Source organism: Eubalaena glacialis, chromosome 1 (genome assembly GCF_028564815.1).
Source record: "Eubalaena glacialis isolate mEubGla1 chromosome 1, mEubGla1.1.hap2.+ XY, whole genome shotgun sequence".
Lineage (NCBI taxonomy): Eukaryota > Metazoa > Chordata > Mammalia > Artiodactyla > Balaenidae > Eubalaena > Eubalaena glacialis.
This window is the reverse complement of record NC_083716.1, coordinates 93,183,564-93,202,970: the sequence shown is the minus strand read 5'-3', so window position 1 is coordinate 93,202,970 and position 19,407 is coordinate 93,183,564. Positions and strand designations below refer to the sequence as shown.

Sequence of the window (19,407 nt, the reverse complement as noted above, 5' to 3'; positions counted from 1 at the left end):
CCTTGGGCATCCCCCCCTGCCCGCCCACGCGGAGTTAGGCGCAGCCCGGCCACGGCCGGGCCGGCCCTCCGGCCGGGCAGCAGCTGGCCCGAAGCCACTGGGAGCCACCATGGAGTGGGCACGGCCCCTTAGCCCCAGCAAGGCCCCCCCTTGCCCCCACGCCGCCCGCCGAGCACAGGACCCTGGCCCTGGTGGCCGGCAGGCCCGGAGAAGCGGCCCCGGCCCCCGCCCCCGCTCCCGCCCCCGGCCGTGGCGAAACGGCGGAGGGGGGGGCTTTTTCCGGAGGGAGCTGTGGAGAGACACACGGGCAGACAGGGGGCTGCGGCGCGGCTGGGCTCCGGTGGGGGCGGCCAAGTGCAGGTCGAGGGCCTCGCGGGCCGCACGGACGGCACCCCGGCCTGCGGCGGAGTCTGGGTCCGGGCCAGCCACCACGGGAGCGGCTGGGGTGGCGGCTGCCTTCCAGGGCCGCATTCTGGCCGCATGTCCAGCCAGCTCGGCGGGGAGCGATCCCTCCGGCGCGCTGTGTTGGGAGGGACGTGAGGAGGTGAGGCCTGCAGCGGTGCTCAGCGGGGGCGGAGGCGGCCTCGGCCGCGGGCCACTAAATGTCAAGGCGGAGCGGGAGGCAAAAAAGCCTACAGCACTCGGTATTCCCATGTGGTCTCCCATCCAGGTACGAAACAGGCCAGACCCTGATTAGCTTCCGAGATCAGACGAGGTGTGGTGCGTTCAGGGAGGTGTGGCCGTAGAATGCAGCGGGGGCCACGGTGTGCCTCTTGAGGCTTAGCTTCGCTGGTGCTGGCGACTCACCGCCAGCCCGGCAGCCAACCCTCTCCGGCGCGGCCCTGCCGTCCGCCCAGGCAAGCGACAGGAGGCCTCGAGGGCCCGGGGGTGGTGGAGTTGTGGGCGACTTCGCAGCTCAGGTCAGGCGGGACCCTCCAGGCCTGTAGGCGCTTGGCCCTCCGCCCCAGAGCCGCTCAACGCTCACAGGACTTGGCCCCGGAGGCTTAAGGGCCTGTGGCCCTCGGTCCCTTGTGCATTCCCCACCCTGTCAATCCACACAGTGCTAGGCGCAGCCCAGCCACGGCCTGGCCGGCCCTCCTGCCCGACGGCAGTCGGCCCTTAACCCACTGGGAGCCACCATTGAGCCGGCACGGCCCCTTAGCCCCAGCAAGGCCACCCTTGCCCCCACGCCACCCGCCGAGCACAGGACCCGGCGCCTGGTGTCTAGCCAGCCCAGCGAACCGGTCCCAGCCCCCGCCCCCGCTCCCGCCCCCGGCCGTGGCGAAACGGCGGAGGGTGGGCTTTTTCCGGAGGGAGCTGTGGAGATACACACGGGCAGACAGGGGGCTGCGGCGCGGCTGGGCTCCGGTGGGGGCGGCCAAGTGCAGGTCGAGGGCTTCGTGGGCCGCACGGACGGCACCCCGGCCTGCGGCGGAGTCTGGGTCCGGGCCAGCCACCACGGGAGCGGCTGGGGTGGCGGCTGCCTTCCAGGGCCGCCTTCTGGCCGCCTGGCCGGCCAGGCCGGCGCGGAGCGCCCCCTCTGGCGCGCTGTGGTGGGAGGGGCCGGAGGAGGTGGGGCCTGCAGCGCTGCTCGGCGGGGGCGGGGGCGGCGGCGGAGGCGGCGGGCGACTAAAGGAGAAGGCGGAGCGGGAGGCAAAAAGCCTACAGCACCCGGTATTCCCAGGCGGTCTCCCATCCAAGTACTAACCAGGCCCGACCCTGCTTAGCTTCCGCGATCAGACGAGATGGGGCACGTTCAGGGTGGTATGGCCTTAGAGGGCAGCCGGGGCCACGGGGTGCCTCTTGAGGCTTTGCTTCGCTGGTGCTGGCGACTTGCTCCCTGCTCGGCGGTCAGCCCTCTTCAGCAAGGCCCTGCCGCCCGCCCAGGCTGGCGACAGGAGGCCTCAGGGACCCAGGGGTTGCATAGTCAAGGGCGACCTCGCAGCTCAGGTCAGGCGGGATCCTCCAGGCCCGTAGGTGCTTGGCGCTCCGCCCCAGGTCCCGCTTGATGCTCACAAGGACGTGGCCCCGGAGGCTTAATGTCCCTTGGCCCTAGGTCCCTCGGGCATTACCAACCCTGTCCACTCACGCAGTGCTAGGCACAACCTAGCCGTGGCCGGGCCGGCCCTCCTGCCCGACGGCAGTTGCCCCGAATCCACTGGGAGCCACCATTGTGTTGGCATGGCCCATTACAGCCAGCAAGGCCACACTTGCATCCACGCCAACTGCCGAGCACTGTTCCCGGTGCCTAGTGGTCGGCCGGTTCGGAGAACGAGTCCTGGCCCACGACCCCGCTCCCGCACTCGGCCGTGGCGAAACGGCGGAGGGGGGGCTTTTTCCGGAGGGAGCTGTGGAGAGACACACCGGCAGATAGGTGGCTGCGCCGGGGCTGGGCGCTAGTGGGGGCGGCCAGGTGCAGGTCAAGGGGCTCGCGGGCCGCACGGCCGGCACCCGGGCCTGAGGCGGAGTCTGGGTTCAGGCCAGCCACCCCGGGAGCGGCTGGGATGCGGCTGCCTTCCAGGGCCGCCTTCTGGCCGCCTGGCCGGCCAGGCAGGCGGAGAGCGCCCCCTCTGGCGCGCTGTGGTGGGAGGGGCCGGAGGAGGTGGGGCCTGCAGCGGTGCCCGGCGGGGGCGGGGGCGGGGGCGGGGGCGGAGGCGGCGGGCGACTAAAGGAGAAGGCGGAGCGGGAGGCAAAAAGCCTACAGCACCCGGTATTCCCAGGCGGTCTCCCATCCAAGTACTAACCAGGCCCGACCCTGCTTAGCTTCCGAGATCAGACGAGATCGGGCGCGTTCAGGGTGGTATGGCCGTAGACGCAGGAGGGGCCCGCGCGGTGCCTCTTGAGGCCCAGCTTCGCTGGCGCCTGCGCCTTACCGCCATGCCGGCGGCCAGCCCTCTCCGGCAGGGCCCTGCCGCCCGCCCAGGCAGGCGACAGGAGGCCTCGGGGACCCGGGGGTGGCGGAGTGGTGGGCCACCTCGCAGCCCAGGGCGGGCGGGACGCTCCAGGCCCGTCGGCGCTTGGCGCCCCGCCGCAGATCCCGCTCGACGCTCACAGGGACGCGGCCCCGGAGGCTTCAGGGCCCGGCGGCCGCGGTCCCTTGGGCATCCCCCCCTGCCCGCCCACGCGGAGTTAGGCGCAGCCCGGCCACGGCCGGGCCGGCCCTCCGGCCGGGCAGCAGCTGGCCCGAAGCCACTGGGAGCCACCATGGAGTGGGCACGGCCCCTTAGCCCCAGCAAGGCCCCCCCTTGCCCCCACGCCGCCCGCCGAGCACAGGACCCCGGCCCTGGTGGCCGGCAGGCCCGGAGAAGCGGCCCCGGCCCCCGCCCCCGCTCCCGCCCCCGGCCGTGGCGAAACGGCGGAGGGGGGGGCTTTTTCCGGAGGGAGCTGTGGAGAGACACACGGGCAGACAGGGGGCTGCGGCGCGGCTGGGCTCCGGTGGGGGCGGCCAAGTGCAGGTCGAGGGCCTCGCGGGCCGCACGGACGGCACCCCGGCCTGCGGCGGAGTCTGGGTCCGGGCCAGCCACCACGGGAGCGGCTGGGGTGGCGGCTGCCTTCCAGGGCCGCATTCTGGCCGCATGTCCAGCCAGCTCGGCGGGGAGCGATCCCTCCGGCGCGCTGTGTTGGGAGGGACGTGAGGAGGTGAGGCCTGCAGCGGTGCTCAGCGGGGGCGGAGGCGGCCTCGGCCGCGGGCCACTAAATGTCAAGGCGGAGCGGGAGGCAAAAAAGCCTACAGCACTCGGTATTCCCATGTGGTCTCCCATCCAGGTACGAAACAGGCCAGACCCTGATTAGCTTCCGAGATCAGACGAGGTGTGGTGCGTTCAGGGAGGTGTGGCCGTAGAATGCAGCGGGGGCCACGGTGTGCCTCTTGAGGCTTAGCTTCGCTGGTGCTGGCGACTCACCGCCAGCCCGGCAGCCAACCCTCTCCGGCGCGGCCCTGCCGTCCGCCCAGGCAAGCGACAGGAGGCCTCGAGGGCCCGGGGGTGGTGGAGTTGTGGGCGACTTCGCAGCTCAGGTCAGGCGGGACCCTCCAGGCCTGTAGGCGCTTGGCCCTCCGCCCCAGAGCCGCTCAACGCTCACAGGACTTGGCCCCGGAGGCTTAAGGGCCTGTGGCCCTCGGTCCCTTGTGCATTCCCCACCCTGTCAATCCACACAGTGCTAGGCGCAGCCCAGCCACGGCCTGGCCGGCCCTCCTGCCCGACGGCAGTCGGCCCTTAACCCACTGGGAGCCACCATTGAGCCGGCACGGCCCCTTAGCCCCAGCAAGGCCACCCTTGCCCCCACGCCACCCGCCGAGCACAGGACCCGGCGCCTGGTGTCTAGCCAGCCCAGCGAACCGGTCCCAGCCCCCGCCCCCGCTCCCGCCCCCGGCCGTGGCGAAACGGCGGAGGGTGGGCTTTTTCCGGAGGGAGCTGTGGAGATACACACGGGCAGACAGGGGGCTGCGGCGCGGCTGGGCTCCGGTGGGGGCGGCCAAGTGCAGGTCGAGGGCTTCGTGGGCCGCACGGACGGCACCCCGGCCTGCGGCGGAGTCTGGGTCCGGGCCAGCCACCACGGGAGCGGCTGGGGTGGCGGCTGCCTTCCAGGGCCGCCTTCTGGCCGCCTGGCCGGCCAGGCCGGCGCGGAGCGCCCCCTCTGGCGCGCTGTGGTGGGAGGGGCCGGAGGAGGTGGGGCCTGCAGCGCTGCTCGGCGGGGGCGGGGGCGGCGGCGGAGGCGGCGGGCGACTAAAGGAGAAGGCGGAGCGGGAGGCAAGAAGCCTACAGCACCCGGTATTCCCAGGCGGTCTCCCATCCAAGTACTAACCAGGCCCGACCCTGCTTAGCTTCCGAGATCAGACGAGTTCGGGCGCGTTCAGGGTGGTATGGCCGTAGACGTTAAGAGGGGCCCGCGGAGTGCCTCTTGAGGCCCAGCTTCGCTGGCGCTTGCGCCTCCCCGCCAGCCCGGCGGCCAGCCCGCCCCGGCAGGGCCCCGCCGCCCGCCCAGGCAGGGCAACGGCGGCCTCGGGTACCAGGGGGGTGGCGGAGGGTTCGGCGACCTCCCAGCCCAGGGCGGGCGGGACCCACCAAACCGTTCGGCGCTTGGCGCCCCGCCCCAGATCCCGCACGTCGCTCACAGGGACGTGGCCCCGGAGGCTTCAGGGCCCGGGGCCCGCGGTCCCTTGGGCCTCCCCTCTGCCCGCCCACGCGGCGCTAGGCGCAGCCCAGCCGCAGCCCGGGCCGGCCCTCCTGCCCGACGGCAGTCGGCCCTTAACCCACTGGGAGCCACCATTGAGTCGGCACGGCCCCTTAGCCCCAGCAAGGCCACCCTTGCCCCCACGCCACCCGCCGAGCACAGGACCCGGCGCCTTGTGGCCGGCCGGCCCGGAGCACCGGCCCCGGCCCCCGCCCCCGCTCCCGCCCCCGGCCGTGGCGAAACGGCGGAGGGGGGGCTTTTTCCGGAGGGAGCTGTGGAGAGACACACCGGCAGATAGGTGGCTGCGCCGGGGCTGGGCGCTAGTGGGGGCGGCCAGGTGCAGGTCAAGGGGCTCGCGGGCCGCACGGCCGGCACCCGGGCCTGAGGCGGAGTCTGGGTTCAGGCCAGCCACCCCGGGAGCGGCTGGGATGCGGCTGCCTTCCAGGGCCGCCTTCTGGCCGCCTGGCCGGCCAGGCAGGCGGAGAGCGCCCCCTCTGGCGCGCTGTGGTGGGAGGGGCCGGAGGAGGTGGGGCCTGCAGCGGTGCCCGGCGGGGGCGGGGGCGGGGGCGGGGGCGGAGGCGGCGGGCGACTAAAGGAGAAGGCGGAGCGGGAGGCAAAAAGCCTACAGCACCCGGTATTCCCAGGCGGTCTCCCATCCAAGTACTAACCAGGCCCGACCCTGCTTAGCTTCCGAGATCAGACGAGATCGGGCGCGTTCAGGGTGGTATGGCCGTAGACGCAGGAGGGGCCCGCGCGGTGCCTCTTGAGGCCCAGCTTCGCTGGCGCCTGCGCCTTACCGCCATGCCGGCAGCCAGCCCTCTCCGGCAGGGCCCTGCCGCCCGCCCAGGCAGGCGACAGGAGGCCTCGGGGACCCGGGGGTGGCGGAGTGGTGGGCCACCTCGCAGCCCAGGGCGGGCGGGACGCTCCAGGCCCGTCGGCGCTTGGCGCCCCGCCGCAGATCCCGCTCGACGCTCACAGGGACGCGGCCCCGGAGGCTTCAGGGCCCGGCGGCCGCGGTCCCTTGGGCATCCCCCCCTGCCCGCCCACGCGGAGTTAGGCGCAGCCCGGCCACGGCCGGGCCGGCCCTCCGGCCGGGCAGCAGCTGGCCCGAAGCCACTGGGAGCCACCATGGAGTGGGCACGGCCCCTTAGCCCCAGCAAGGCCCCCCCTTGCCCCCACGCCGCCCGCCGAGCACAGGACCCCGGCCCTGGTGGCCGGCAGGCCCGGAGAAGCGGCCCCGGCCCCCGCCCCCGCTCCCGCCCCCGGCCGTGGCGAAACGGCGGAGGGGGGGGCTTTTTCCGGAGGGAGCTGTGGAGAGACACACGGGCAGACAGGGGGCTGCGGCGCGGCTGGGCTCCGGTGGGGGCGGCCAAGTGCAGGTCGAGGGCCTCGCGGGCCGCACGGACGGCACCCCGGCCTGCGGCGGAGTCTGGGTCCGGGCCAGCCACCACGGGAGCGGCTGGGGTGGCGGCTGCCTTCCAGGGCCGCATTCTGGCCGCATGTCCAGCCAGCTCGGCGGGGAGCGATCCCTCCGGCGCGCTGTGTTGGGAGGGACGTGAGGAGGTGAGGCCTGCAGCGGTGCTCAGCGGGGGCGGAGGCGGCCTCGGCCGCGGGCCACTAAATGTCAAGGCGGAGCGGGAGGCAAAAAAGCCTACAGCACTCGGTATTCCCATGTGGTCTCCCATCCAGGTACGAAACAGGCCAGACCCTGATTAGCTTCCGAGATCAGACGAGGTGTGGTGCGTTCAGGGAGGTGTGGCCGTAGAATGCAGCGGGGGCCACGGTGTGCCTCTTGAGGCTTAGCTTCGCTGGTGCTGGCGACTCACCGCCAGCCCGGCAGCCAACCCTCTCCGGCGCGGCCCTGCCGTCCGCCCAGGCAAGCGACAGGAGGCCTCGAGGGCCCGGGGGTGGTGGAGTTGTGGGCGACTTCGCAGCTCAGGTCAGGCGGGACCCTCCAGGCCTGTAGGCGCTTGGCCCTCCGCCCCAGAGCCGCTCAACGCTCACAGGACTTGGCCCCGGAGGCTTAAGGGCCTGTGGCCCTCGGTCCCTTGTGCATTCCCCACCCTGTCAATCCACACAGTGCTAGGCGCAGCCCAGCCACGGCCTGGCCGGCCCTCCTGCCCGACGGCAGTCGGCCCTTAACCCACTGGGAGCCACCATTGAGCCGGCACGGCCCCTTAGCCCCAGCAAGGCCACCCTTGCCCCCACGCCACCCGCCGAGCACAGGACCCGGCGCCTGGTGTCTAGCCAGCCCAGCGAACCGGTCCCAGCCCCCGCCCCCGCTCCCGCCCCCGGCCGTGGCGAAACGGCGGAGGGTGGGCTTTTTCCGGAGGGAGCTGTGGAGATACACACGGGCAGACAGGGGGCTGCGGCGCGGCTGGGCTCCGGTGGGGGCGGCCAAGTGCAGGTCGAGGGCTTCGTGGGCCGCACGGACGGCACCCCGGCCTGCGGCGGAGTCTGGGTCCGGGCCAGCCACCACGGGAGCGGCTGGGGTGGCGGCTGCCTTCCAGGGCCGCCTTCTGGCCGCCTGGCCGGCCAGGCCGGCGCGGAGCGCCCCCTCTGGCGCGCTGTGGTGGGAGGGGCCGGAGGAGGTGGGGCCTGCAGCGCTGCTCGGCGGGGGCGGGGGCGGCGGCGGAGGCGGCGGGCGACTAAAGGAGAAGGCGGAGCGGGAGGCAAAAAGCCTACAGCACCCGGTATTCCCAGGCGGTCTCCCATCCAAGTACTAACCAGGCCCGACCCTGCTTAGCTTCCGCGATCAGACGAGATGGGGCACGTTCAGGGTGGTATGGCCTTAGAGGGCAGCCGGGGCCACGGGGTGCCTCTTGAGGCTTTGCTTCGCTGGTGCTGGCGACTTGCTCCCTGCTCGGCGGTCAGCCCTCTTCAGCAAGGCCCTGCCGCCCGCCCAGGCTGGCGACAGGAGGCCTCAGGGACCCAGGGGTTGCATAGTCAAGGGCGACCTCGCAGCTCAGGTCAGGCGGGATCCTCCAGGCCCGTAGGTGCTTGGCGCTCCGCCCCAGGTCCCGCTTGATGCTCACAAGGACGTGGCCCCGGAGGCTTAATGTCCCTTGGCCCTAGGTCCCTCGGGCATTACCAACCCTGTCCACTCACGCAGTGCTAGGCACAACCTAGCCGTGGCCGGGCCGGCCCTCCTGCCCGACGGCAGTTGCCCCGAATCCACTGGGAGCCACCATTGTGTTGGCATGGCCCATTACAGCCAGCAAGGCCACACTTGCATCCACGCCAACTGCCGAGCACTGTTCCCGGTGCCTAGTGGTCGGCCGGTTCGGAGAACGAGTCCTGGCCCACGACCCCGCTCCCGCACTCGGCCGTGGCGAAACGGCGGAGGGGGGGCTTTTTCCGGAGGGAGCTGTGGAGAGACACACCGGCAGATAGGTGGCTGCGCCGGGGCTGGGCGCTAGTGGGGGCGGCCAGGTGCAGGTCAAGGGGCTCGCGGGCCGCACGGCCGGCACCCGGGCCTGAGGCGGAGTCTGGGTTCAGGCCAGCCACCCCGGGAGCGGCTGGGATGCGGCTGCCTTCCAGGGCCGCCTTCTGGCCGCCTGGCCGGCCAGGCAGGCGGAGAGCGCCCCCTCTGGCGCGCTGTGGTGGGAGGGGCCGGAGGAGGTGGGGCCTGCAGCGGTGCCCGGCGGGGGCGGGGGCGGGGGCGGGGGCGGAGGCGGCGGGCGACTAAAGGAGAAGGCGGAGCGGGAGGCAAAAAGCCTACAGCACCCGGTATTCCCAGGCGGTCTCCCATCCAAGTACTAACCAGGCCCGACCCTGCTTAGCTTCCGAGATCAGACGAGATCGGGCGCGTTCAGGGTGGTATGGCCGTAGACGCAGGAGGGGCCCGCGCGGTGCCTCTTGAGGCCCAGCTTCGCTGGCGCCTGCGCCTTACCGCCATGCCGGCGGCCAGCCCTCTCCGGCAGGGCCCTGCCGCCCGCCCAGGCAGGCGACAGGAGGCCTCGGGGACCCGGGGGTGGCGGAGTGGTGGGCCACCTCGCAGCCCAGGGCGGGCGGGACGCTCCAGGCCCGTCGGCGCTTGGCGCCCCGCCGCAGATCCCGCTCGACGCTCACAGGGACGCGGCCCCGGAGGCTTCAGGGCCCGGCGGCCGCGGTCCCTTGGGCATCCCCCCCTGCCCGCCCACGCGGAGTTAGGCGCAGCCCGGCCACGGCCGGGCCGGCCCTCCGGCCGGGCAGCAGCTGGCCCGAAGCCACTGGGAGCCACCATGGAGTGGGCACGGCCCCTTAGCCCCAGCAAGGCCCCCCCTTGCCCCCACGCCGCCCGCCGAGCACAGGACCCCGGCCCTGGTGGCCGGCAGGCCCGGAGAAGCGGCCCCGGCCCCCGCCCCCGCTCCCGCCCCCGGCCGTGGCGAAACGGCGGAGGGGGGGGCTTTTTCCGGAGGGAGCTGTGGAGAGACACACGGGCAGACAGGGGGCTGCGGCGCGGCTGGGCTCCGGTGGGGGCGGCCAAGTGCAGGTCGAGGGCCTCGCGGGCCGCACGGACGGCACCCCGGCCTGCGGCGGAGTCTGGGTCCGGGCCAGCCACCACGGGAGCGGCTGGGGTGGCGGCTGCCTTCCAGGGCCGCATTCTGGCCGCATGTCCAGCCAGCTCGGCGGGGAGCGATCCCTCCGGCGCGCTGTGTTGGGAGGGACGTGAGGAGGTGAGGCCTGCAGCGGTGCTCAGCGGGGGCGGAGGCGGCCTCGGCCGCGGGCCACTAAATGTCAAGGCGGAGCGGGAGGCAAAAAAGCCTACAGCACTCGGTATTCCCATGTGGTCTCCCATCCAGGTACGAAACAGGCCAGACCCTGATTAGCTTCCGAGATCAGACGAGGTGTGGTGCGTTCAGGGAGGTGTGGCCGTAGAATGCAGCGGGGGCCACGGTGTGCCTCTTGAGGCTTAGCTTCGCTGGTGCTGGCGACTCACCGCCAGCCCGGCAGCCAACCCTCTCCGGCGCGGCCCTGCCGTCCGCCCAGGCAAGCGACAGGAGGCCTCGAGGGCCCGGGGGTGGTGGAGTTGTGGGCGACTTCGCAGCTCAGGTCAGGCGGGACCCTCCAGGCCTGTAGGCGCTTGGCCCTCCGCCCCAGAGCCGCTCAACGCTCACAGGACTTGGCCCCGGAGGCTTAAGGGCCTGTGGCCCTCGGTCCCTTGTGCATTCCCCACCCTGTCAATCCACACAGTGCTAGGCGCAGCCCAGCCACGGCCTGGCCGGCCCGCCTGCCCAACGGCAGTCGGCCCGAAGCCACTGGGAGCCACCATTGAGCCGGCACGGCCCCTTAGACACAGCAACGCCACCCTTGCCCCCACGCCAACTGCCGAGCAAAGTTCCCGGCGCCTGGTGTCTAGCCAGCCCAGCGAACCGGTCCCAGCCCACGACCCCGCTCCCACTCTCGGCCGTGGCGAAGTGGCAAAGGGTGGGCTTTTTCCGGAGGGAGCTGTGGAGAGACACACGGGCAGACAGGGGGCTGCGGCGCGGCTGGGCTCCGGTGGGGGCGGCCAAGTGCAGGTCGAGGGCTTCGTGGGCCGCACGGACGGCACCCCGGCCTGCGGCGGAGTCTGGGTCCGGGCCAGCCACCACGGGAGCGGCTGGGGTGGCGGCTGCCTTCCAGGGCCGCCTTCTGGCCGCCTGGCCGGCCAGGCCGGCGCGGAGCGCCCCCTCTGGCGCGCTGTGGTGGGAGGGGCCGGAGGAGGTGGGGCCTGCAGCGCTGCCCGGCGGGGGCGGGGGCGGGGGCGGAGGCGGCGGGCGACTAAAGGAGAAGGCGGAGCGGGAGGCAAGAAGCCTACAGCACCCGGTATTCCCAGGCGGTCTCCCATCCAAGTACTAACCAGGCCCGACCCTGCTTAGCTTCCGAGATCAGACGAGTTCGGGCGCGTTCAGGGTGGTATGGCCGTAGACGTTAAGAGGGGCCCGCGGAGTGCCTCTTGAGGCCCAGCTTCGCTGGCGCTTGCGCCTCCCCGCCAGCCCGGCGGCCAGCCCGCCCCGGCAGGGCCCCGCCGCCCGCCCAGGCAGGGCAACGGCGGCCTCGGGTACCAGGGGGGTGGCGGAGGGTTCGGCGACCTCCCAGCCCAGGGCGGGCGGGACCCACCAAACCGTTCGGCGCTTGGCGCCCCGCCCCAGATCCCGCACGTCGCTCACAGGGACGTGGCCCCGGAGGCTTCAGGGCCCGGGGCCCGCGGTCCCTTGGGCCTCCCCTCTGCCCGCCCACGCGGCGCTAGGCGCAGCCCAGCCGCAGCCCGGGCCGGCCCTCCTGCCCGACGGCAGTCGGCCCTTAACCCACTGGGAGCCACCATTGAGTCGGCACGGCCCCTTAGCCCCAGCAAGGCCACCCTTGCCCCCACGCCACCCGCCGAGCACAGGACCCGGCGCCTTGTGGCCGGCCGGCCCGGAGCACCGGCCCCGGCCCCCGCCCCCGCTCCCGCCCCCGGCCGTGGCGAAACGGCGGAGGGGGGGCTTTTTCCGGAGGGAGCTGTGGAGAGACACACCGGCAGATAGGTGGCTGCGCCGGGGCTGGGCGCTAGTGGGGGCGGCCAGGTGCAGGTCAAGGGGCTCGCGGGCCGCACGGCCGGCACCCGGGCCTGAGGCGGAGTCTGGGTTCAGGCCAGCCACCCCGGGAGCGGCTGGGATGCGGCTGCCTTCCAGGGCCGCCTTCTGGCCGCCTGGCCGGCCAGGCCGGCGCGGAGCGCCCCCTCTGGCGCGCTGTGGTGGGAGGGGCCGGAGGAGGTGGGGCCTGCAGCGGTGCCCGGCGGGGGCGGGGGCGGGGGCGGGGGCGGAGGCGGCGGGCGACTAAAGGAGAAGGCGGAGCGGGAGGCAAAAAGCCTACAGCACCCGGTATTCCCAGGCGGTCTCCCATCCAAGTACTAACCAGGCCCGACCCTGCTTAGCTTCCGAGATCAGACGAGATCGGGCGCGTTCAGGGTGGTATGGCCGTAGACGCAGGAGGGGCCCGCGCGGTGCCTCTTGAGGCCCAGCTTCGCTGGCGCCTGCGCCTTACCGCCATGCCGGCGGCCAGCCCTCTCCGGCAGGGCCCTGCCGCCCGCCCAGGCAGGCGACAGGAGGCCTCGGGGACCCGGGGGTGGCGGAGTGGTGGGCCACCTCGCAGCCCAGGGCGGGCGGGATGCTCCAGGCCCGTCGGCGCTTGGCGCCCCGCCGCAGATCCCGCTCGACGCTCACAGGGACGCGGCCCCGGAGGCTTCAGGGCCCGGCGGCCGCGGTCCCTTGGGCATCCCCCCCTGCCCGCCCACGCGGAGTTAGGCGCAGCCCGGCCACGGCCGGGCCGGCCCTCCGGCCGGGCAGCACCTGGCCCGAAGCCACTGGGAGCCACCATGGAGTGGGCACGGCCCCTTAGCCCCAGCAAGGCCCCCCCTTGCCCCCACGCCGCCCGCCGAGCACAGGACCCCGGCCCTGGTGGCCGGCAGGCCCGGAGAAGCGGCCCCGGCCCCCGCCCCCGCTCCCACCCCCGGCCGTGGCGAAACGGCGGAGGGGGGGGCTTTTTCCGGAGGGAGCTGTGGAGAGACACACGGGCAGACAGGGGGCTGCGGCGCTGCTGGGCTCCGGTGGGGGCGGCCAAGTGCAGGTCGAGGGCCTCGCGGGCCGCACGGATGGCACCCCGGCCTGCGGCGGAGTCTGGGTCCGGGCCAGCCACCACGGGAGCGGCTGGGGTGGCGGCTGCCTTCCAGGGCCGCATTCTGGCCGCATGTCCAGCCAGCTCGGCGGGGAGCGATCCCTCCGGCGCGCTGTGTTGGGAGGGACGTGAGGAGGTGAGGCCTGCAGCGGTGCTCAGCGGGGGCGGAGGCGGCCTCGGCCGCGGGCCACTAAATGTCAAGGCGGAGCGGGAGGCAAAAAAGCCTACAGCACTCGGTATTCCCATGTGGTCTCCCATCCAGGTACGAAACAGGCCAGACCCTGATTAGCTTCCGAGATCAGACGAGGTGTGGTGCGTTCAGGGAGGTGTGGCCGTAGAATGCAGCGGGGGCCACGGTGTGCCTCTTGAGGCTTAGCTTCGCTGGTGCTGGCGACTCACCGCCAGCCCGGCAGCCAACCCTCTCCGGCGCGGCCCTGCCGTCCGCCCAGGCAAGCGACAGGAGGCCTCGAGGGCCCGGGGGTGGTGGAGTTGTGGGCGACTTCGCAGCTCAGGTCAGGCGGGACCCTCCAGGCCTGTAGGCGCTTGGCCCTCCGCCCCAGAGCCGCTCAACGCTCACAGGACTTGGCCCCGGAGGCTTAAGGGCCTGTGGCCCTCGGTCCCTTGTGCATTCCCCACCCTGTCAATCCACACAGTGCTAGGCGCAGCCCAGCCACGGCCTGGCCGGCCCGCCTGCCCAACGGCAGTTGGCCCGAAGCCACTGGGAGCCACCATTGAGCCGGCACGGCCCCTTAGACACAGCAACGCCACCCTTGCCCCCACGCCAACTGCCGAGCAAAGTTCCCGGCGCCTGGTGTCTAGCCAGCCCAGCGAACCGGTCCCAGCCCACAACCCCGCTCCCACTCTCGCCGTGGCGAAGTGGCAAAGGGTGGGCTTTTTCCAGAGGGAGCTGTGGAGAGACACACGGGCAGACAGGGGGCTGCGGCGCGGCTGGGCTCCGGTGGGGGCGGCCAAGTGCAGGTCGAGGGCTTCGTGGGCCGCACGGACGGCACCCCGGCCTGCGGCGGAGTCTGGGTCCGGGCCAGCCACCACGGGAGCGGCTGGGGTGGCGGCTGCCTTCCAGGGCCGCCTTCTGGCCGCCTGGCCGGCCAGGCCGGCGCGGAGCGCCCCCTCTGGCGCGCTGTGGTGGGAGGGGCCGGAGGAGGTGGGGCCTGCAGCGCTGCCCGGCAGGGGCGGGGGCGGGGGCGGAGGCGGCGGGCGACTAAAGGAGAAGGCGGAGCGGGAGGCAAGAAGCCTACAGCACCCGGTATTCCCAGGCGGTCTCCCATCCAAGTACTAACCAGGCCCGACCCTGCTTAGCTTCTGAGATCAGACGAGTTCTGGCGCGTTCAGGGTGGTATGGCCGTAGACGTTAAGAGGGGCCCGCGGAGTGCCTCTTGAGGCCCAGCTTCGCTGGCGCTTGCGCCTCCCCGCCAGCCCGGCGGCCAGCCCGCCCCGGCAGGGCCCCGCCGCCCGCCCAGGCAGGGCAACGGCGGCCTCGGGTACCAGGGGGGTGGCGGAGGGTTCGGCGACCTCCCAGCCCAGGGCGGGCGGGACCCACCAAACCGTTCGGCGCTTGGCGCCCCGCCCCAGATCCCGCACGTCGCTCACAGGGACGTGGCCCCGGAGGCTTCAGGGCCCGGGGCCCGCGGTCCCTTGGGCCTCCCCTCTGCCCGCCCACGCGGCGCTAGGCGCAGCCCAGCCGCAGCCCGGGCCGGCCCTCCTGCCCGACGGCAGTCGGCCCTTAACCCACTGGGAGCCACCATTGAGTCGGCACGGCCCCTTAGCCCCAGCAAGGCCACCCTTGCCCCCACGCCACCCGCCGAGCACAGGACCCGGCGCCTTGTGGCCGGCCGGCCCGGAGCACCGGCCCCGGCCCCCGCCCCCGCTCCCGCCCCCGGCCGTGGCGAAACGGCGGAGGGGGGGCTTTTTCCGGAGGGAGCTGTGGAGAGACACACCGGCAGATAGGTGGCTGCGCCGGGGCTGGGCGCTAGTGGGGGCGGCCAGGTGCAGGTCAAGGGGCTCGCGGGCCGCACGGCCGGCACCCGGGCCTGAGGCGGAGTCTGGGTTCAGGCCAGCCACCCCGGGAGCGGCTGGGATGCGGCTGCCTTCCAGGGCCGCCTTCTGGCCGCCTGGCCGGCCAGGCAGGCGGAGAGCGCCCCCTCTGGCGCGCTGTGGTGGGAGGGGCCGGAGGAGGTGGGGCCTGCAGCGGTGCCCGGCGGGGGCGGGGGCGGGGGCGGGGGCGGAGGCGGCGGGCGACTAAAGGAGAAGGCGGAGCGGGAGGCAAAAAGCCTACAGCACCCGGTATTCCCAGGCGGTCTCCCATCCAAGTACTAACCAGGCCCGACCCTGCTTAGCTTCCGAGATCAGACGAGATCGGGCGCGTTCAGGGTGGTATGGCCGTAGACGCAGGAGGGGCCCGCGCGGTGCCTCTTGAGGCCCAGCTTCGCTGGCGCCTGCGCCTTACCGCCATGCCGGCGGCCAGCCCTCTCCGGCAGGGCCCTGCCGCCCGCCCAGGCAGGCGACAGGAGGCCTCGGGGACCCGGGGGTGGCGGAGTGGTGGGCCACCTCGCAGCCCAGGGCGGGCGGGACGCTCCAGGCCCGTCGGCGCTTGGCGCCCCGCCGCAGATCCCGCTCGACGCTCACAGGGACGCGGCCCCGGAGGCTTCAGGGCCCGGCGGCCGCGGTCCCTTGGGCATCCCCCCCTGCCCGCCCACGCGGAGTTAGGCGCAGCCCGGCCACGGCCGGGCCGGCCCTCCGGCCGGGCAGCAGCTGGCCCGAAGCCACTGGGAGCCACCATGGAGTGGGCACGGCCCCTTAGCCCCAGCAAGGCCCCCCCTTGCCCCCACGCCGCCCGCCGAGCACAGGACCCCGGCCCTGGTGGCCGGCAGGCCCGGAGAAGCGGCCCCGGCCCCCGCCCCCGCTCCCGCCCCCGGCCGTGGCGAAACGGCGGAGGGGGGGGCTTTTTCCGGAGGGAGCTGTGGAGAGACACACGGGCAGACAGGGGGCTGCGGCGCGGCTGGGCTCCGGTGGGGGCGGCCAAGTGCAGGTCGAGGTCCTCGCGGGCCGCACGGACGGCACCCCGGCCTGCGGCGGAGTCTGGGTCCGGGCCAGCCACCACGGGAGCAGCTGGGGTGGCGGCTGCCTTCCAGGGCCGCATTCTGGCCGCATGTCCAGCCAGCTCGGCGGGGAGCGATCCCTCCGGCGCGCTGTGTTGGGAGGGACGTGAGGAGGTGAGGCCTGCAGCGGTGCTCAGCGGGGGCGGAGGCGGCCTCGGCCGCGGGCCACTAAATGTCAAGGCGGAGCGGGAGGCAAAAAAGCCTACAGCACTCGGTATTCCCATGTGGTCTCCCATCCAGGTACGAAACAGGCCAGACCCTGATTAGCTTCCGAGATCAGACGAGGTGTGGTGCGTTCAGGGAGGTGTGGCCGTAGAATGCAGCGGGGGCCACGGTGTGCCTCTTGAGGCTTAGCTTCGCTGGTGCTGGCGACTCACCGCCAGCCCGGCAGCCAACCCTCTCCGGCGCGGCCCTGCCGTCCGCCCAGGCAAGCGACAGGAGGCCTCGAGGGCCCGGGGGTGGTGGAGTTGTGGGCGACTTCGCAGCTCAGGTCAGGCGGGACCCTCCAGGCCTGTAGGCGCTTGGCCCTCCGCCCCAGAGCCGCTCAACGCTCACAGGACTTGGCCCCGGAGGCTTAAGGGCCTGTGGCCCTCGGTCCCTTGTGCATTCCCCACCCTGTCAATCCACACAGTGCTAGGCGCAGCCCAGCCACGGCCTGGCCGGCCCTCCTGCCCGACGGCAGTCGGCCCTTAACCCACTGGGAGCCACCATTGAGCCGGCACGGCCCCTTAGCCCCAGCAAGGCCACCCTTGCCCCCACGCCACCCGCCGAGCACAGGACCCGGCGCCTGGTGTCTAGCCAGCCCAGCGAACCGGTCCCAGCCCCCGCCCCCGCTCCCGCCCCCGGCCGTGGCGAAACGGCGGAGGGTGGGCTTTTTCCGGAGGGAGCTGTGGAGATACACACGGGCAGACAGGGGGCTGCGGCGCGGCTGGGCTCCGGTGGGGGCGGCCAAGTGCAGGTCGAGGGCTTCGTGGGCCGCACGGACGGCACCCCGGCCTGCGGCGGAGTCTGGGTCCGGGCCAGCCACCACGGGAGCGGCTGGGGTGGCGGCTGCCTTCCAGGGCCGCCTTCTGGCCGCCTGGCCGGCCAGGCCGGCGCGGAGCGCCCCCTCTGGCGCGCTGTGGTGGGAGGGGCCGGAGGAGGTGGGGCCTGCAGCGCTGCTCGGCGGGGGCGGGGGCGGCGGCGGAGGCGGCGGGCGACTAAAGGAGAAGGCGGAGCGGGAGGCAAAAAGCCTACAGCACCCGGTATTCCCAGGCGGTCTCCCATCCAAGTACTAACCAGGCCCGACCCTGCTTAGCTTCCGCGATCAGACGAGATGGGGCACGTTCAGGGTGGTATGGCCTTAGAGGGCAGCCGGGGCCACGGTGTGCCTCTTGAGGCTTTGCTTCGCTGGTGCTGGCGACTTGCTCCCTGCTCGGCGGTCAGCCCTCTTCAGCAAGGCCCTGCCGCCCGCCCAGGCTGGCGACAGGAGGCCTCAGGGACCCAGGGGTTGCATAGTCAAGGGCGACCTCGCAGCTCAGGTCAGGCGGGATCCTCCAGGCCCGTAGGTGCTTGGCGCTCCGCCCCAGGTCCCGCTTGATGCTCACAAGGACGTGGCCCCGGAGGCTTAATGTCCCTTGGCCCTAGGTCCCTCGGGCATTACCAACCCTGTCCACTCACGCAGTGCTAGGCACAACCTAGCCGTGGCCGGGCCGGCCCTCCTGCCCGACGGCAGTTGCCCCGAATCCACTGGGAGCCACCATTGTGTTGGCATGGCCCATTACAGCCAGCAAGGCCACACTTGCATCCACGCCAACTGCCGAGCACTGTTCCCGGTGCCTAGTGGTCGGCCGGTTCGGAGAACGAGTCCTGGCCCACGACCCCGCTCCCGCACTCGGCCGTGGCGAAACGGCAAAGGGTGGGCTTTTTCTGGAGGGAGCTGTGGAGAGACACACGGGCAGACAGGTGTCTGCGGCACGGATGGGCACTCGTGGTGGTGGCCTGGTGCGGGACGAGGGACTCGCGGGCCTCACGGCCGGCACCCGGGCCTGCGGCGGAGTCTGGGTCCGGGTCATCCACCCCGGGAGCGGCTGGGGTGCGGCTGCCTTCCAGGGCCGCCTTCTGGCCACATGTCCAGCCAGGCTGGTGGGGAGCGCCCCCTCCGGCGCGCTGTGTTGGGAGGGACGTGAGGAGGTGAGGCCTGCAGCGGTGCTCAGCGGGGGCGGAGGCGGCCTCGGCCGCGGGCCACTAAATGTCAAGGCGGAGCGGGAGGCAAAAAAGCCTACAGCACTCGGTATTCCCATGTGGTCTCCCATCCAGGTACGAAACAGGCCAGACCCTGATTAGCTTCCGAGATCAGACGAGGTGTGGTGCGTTCAGGGAGGTGTGGCCGTAGAATGCAGCGGGGGCCACGGTGTGCCTCTTGAGGCTTAGCTTCGCTGGTGCTGGCGACTCACCGCCAGCCCGGCAGCCAACCCTCTCCGGCGCGGCCCTGCCGTCCGCCCAGGCAAGCGACAGGAGGCCTCGAGGGCCCGGGGGTGGTGGAGTTGTGGGCGACTTCGCAGCTCAGGTCAGGCGGGACCCTCCAGGCCTGTAGGCGCTTGGCCCTCCGCCCCAGAGCCGCTCAACGCTCACAGGACTTGGCCCCGGAGGCTTAAGGGCCTGTGGCCCTCGGTCCCTTGTGCATTCCCCACCCTGTCAATCCACACAGTGCTAGGCGCAGCCCAGCCACGGCCTGGCCGGCCCGCCTGCCCAACGGCAGTCGGCCCGAAGCCACTGGGAGCCACCATTGAGCCGGCACGGCCCCTTAGACACAGCAACGCCACCCTTGCCCCCACGCCAACTGCCGAGCAAAGTTCCCGGCGCCTGGTGTCTAGCCAGCCCAGCGAACCGGTCCCAGCCCACGACCCCACTCCCACTCTCGGCCGTGGCGAAGTGGCAAAGGGTGGGCTTTTTCCGGAGGGAGCTGTGGAGAGACACACGGGCAGACAGGGGGCTGCGGCGCGGCTGGGCTCCGGTGGGGGCGGCCAAGTGCAGGTCGAGGGCTTCGTGGGCCGCACGGACGGCACCCCGGCCTGCGGCGGAGTCTGGGTCCGGGCCAGCCACCACGGGAGCGGCTGGGGTGGCGGCTGCCTTCCAGGGCCGCCTTCTGGCCGCCTGGCCGGCCAGGCCGGCGCGGAGCGCCCCCTCTGGCGCGCTGTGGTGGGAGGGGCCGGAGGAGGTGGGGCCTGCAGCGCTGCCCGGCGGGGGCGGGGGCGGGGGCGGAGGCGGCGGGCGACTAAAGGAGAAGGCGGAGCGGGAGGCAAGAAGCCTACAGCACCCGGTATTCCCAGGCGGTCTCCCATCCAAGTACTAACCAGGCCCGACCCTGCTTAGCTTCCGAGATCAGACGAGTTCCGGCGCGTTCAGGGTGGTATGGCCGTAGACGTTAAGAGGGGCCCGCGGAGTGCCTCTTGAGGCCCAGCTTCGCTGGCGCTTGCGCCTCCCCGCCAGCCCGGCGGCCAGCCCGCCCCGGCACGGCCCC

The 19,407-nt window shown here is 73.1% G+C and overlaps 9 non-coding genes and 10 pseudogenes across 9 annotated transcripts; all 19 read right to left on the bottom strand.

Moving 5' to 3' along the window:
* Window positions 1-629: 629 nt before the first annotated feature.
* LOC133077100 (5S ribosomal RNA) lies at window positions 630-748 on the bottom strand (annotated as a pseudogene).
* A 911-nt stretch (window positions 749-1,659) lies between these two features.
* LOC133074582 (5S ribosomal RNA) lies at window positions 1,660-1,778 on the bottom strand (annotated as a pseudogene).
* A 917-nt stretch (window positions 1,779-2,695) lies between these two features.
* On the bottom strand, window positions 2,696-2,814 carry LOC133101986 (5S ribosomal RNA). Its single transcript, XR_009702822.1, has one exon. It is a non-coding gene; the product is annotated as a 5S ribosomal RNA (ribosomal RNA).
* A 910-nt stretch (window positions 2,815-3,724) lies between these two features.
* Window positions 3,725-3,843, bottom strand: LOC133077095 (5S ribosomal RNA; annotated as a pseudogene).
* A 911-nt stretch (window positions 3,844-4,754) lies between these two features.
* Window positions 4,755-4,873, bottom strand: LOC133104364 (5S ribosomal RNA). Its single transcript, XR_009703542.1, has one exon. It is a non-coding gene; the product is annotated as a 5S ribosomal RNA (ribosomal RNA).
* Window positions 4,874-5,791: 918 nt separating this feature from the next.
* Window positions 5,792-5,910, bottom strand: LOC133101983 (5S ribosomal RNA). Its single transcript, XR_009702818.1, has one exon. It is a non-coding gene; the product is annotated as a 5S ribosomal RNA (ribosomal RNA).
* Window positions 5,911-6,820: 910 nt separating this feature from the next.
* Window positions 6,821-6,939, bottom strand: LOC133077093 (5S ribosomal RNA; annotated as a pseudogene).
* Window positions 6,940-7,850: 911 nt separating this feature from the next.
* Window positions 7,851-7,969, bottom strand: LOC133074578 (5S ribosomal RNA; annotated as a pseudogene).
* Window positions 7,970-8,886: 917 nt separating this feature from the next.
* On the bottom strand, window positions 8,887-9,005 carry LOC133101979 (5S ribosomal RNA). Its single transcript, XR_009702815.1, has one exon. It is a non-coding gene; the product is annotated as a 5S ribosomal RNA (ribosomal RNA).
* A 910-nt stretch (window positions 9,006-9,915) lies between these two features.
* Window positions 9,916-10,034, bottom strand: LOC133077088 (5S ribosomal RNA; annotated as a pseudogene).
* A 910-nt stretch (window positions 10,035-10,944) lies between these two features.
* Window positions 10,945-11,063, bottom strand: LOC133104358 (5S ribosomal RNA). Its single transcript, XR_009703540.1, has one exon. It is a non-coding gene; the product is annotated as a 5S ribosomal RNA (ribosomal RNA).
* A 918-nt stretch (window positions 11,064-11,981) lies between these two features.
* LOC133101975 (5S ribosomal RNA) lies at window positions 11,982-12,100 on the bottom strand. The gene has a single exon (XR_009702814.1). It is a non-coding gene; the product is annotated as a 5S ribosomal RNA (ribosomal RNA).
* Window positions 12,101-13,010: 910 nt separating this feature from the next.
* Window positions 13,011-13,129, bottom strand: LOC133077083 (5S ribosomal RNA; annotated as a pseudogene).
* A 909-nt stretch (window positions 13,130-14,038) lies between these two features.
* Window positions 14,039-14,157, bottom strand: LOC133104798 (5S ribosomal RNA). Its single transcript, XR_009703734.1, has one exon. It is a non-coding gene; the product is annotated as a 5S ribosomal RNA (ribosomal RNA).
* Window positions 14,158-15,075: 918 nt separating this feature from the next.
* On the bottom strand, window positions 15,076-15,194 carry LOC133101968 (5S ribosomal RNA). Its single transcript, XR_009702812.1, has one exon. It is a non-coding gene; the product is annotated as a 5S ribosomal RNA (ribosomal RNA).
* Window positions 15,195-16,104: 910 nt separating this feature from the next.
* On the bottom strand, window positions 16,105-16,223 carry LOC133077075 (5S ribosomal RNA; annotated as a pseudogene).
* Window positions 16,224-17,134: 911 nt separating this feature from the next.
* Window positions 17,135-17,253, bottom strand: LOC133074573 (5S ribosomal RNA; annotated as a pseudogene).
* Window positions 17,254-18,162: 909 nt separating this feature from the next.
* LOC133077068 (5S ribosomal RNA) lies at window positions 18,163-18,281 on the bottom strand (annotated as a pseudogene).
* A 910-nt stretch (window positions 18,282-19,191) lies between these two features.
* LOC133104875 (5S ribosomal RNA) lies at window positions 19,192-19,310 on the bottom strand. The gene has a single exon (XR_009703759.1). It is a non-coding gene; the product is annotated as a 5S ribosomal RNA (ribosomal RNA).
* Window positions 19,311-19,407: the final 97 nt, after the last annotated feature.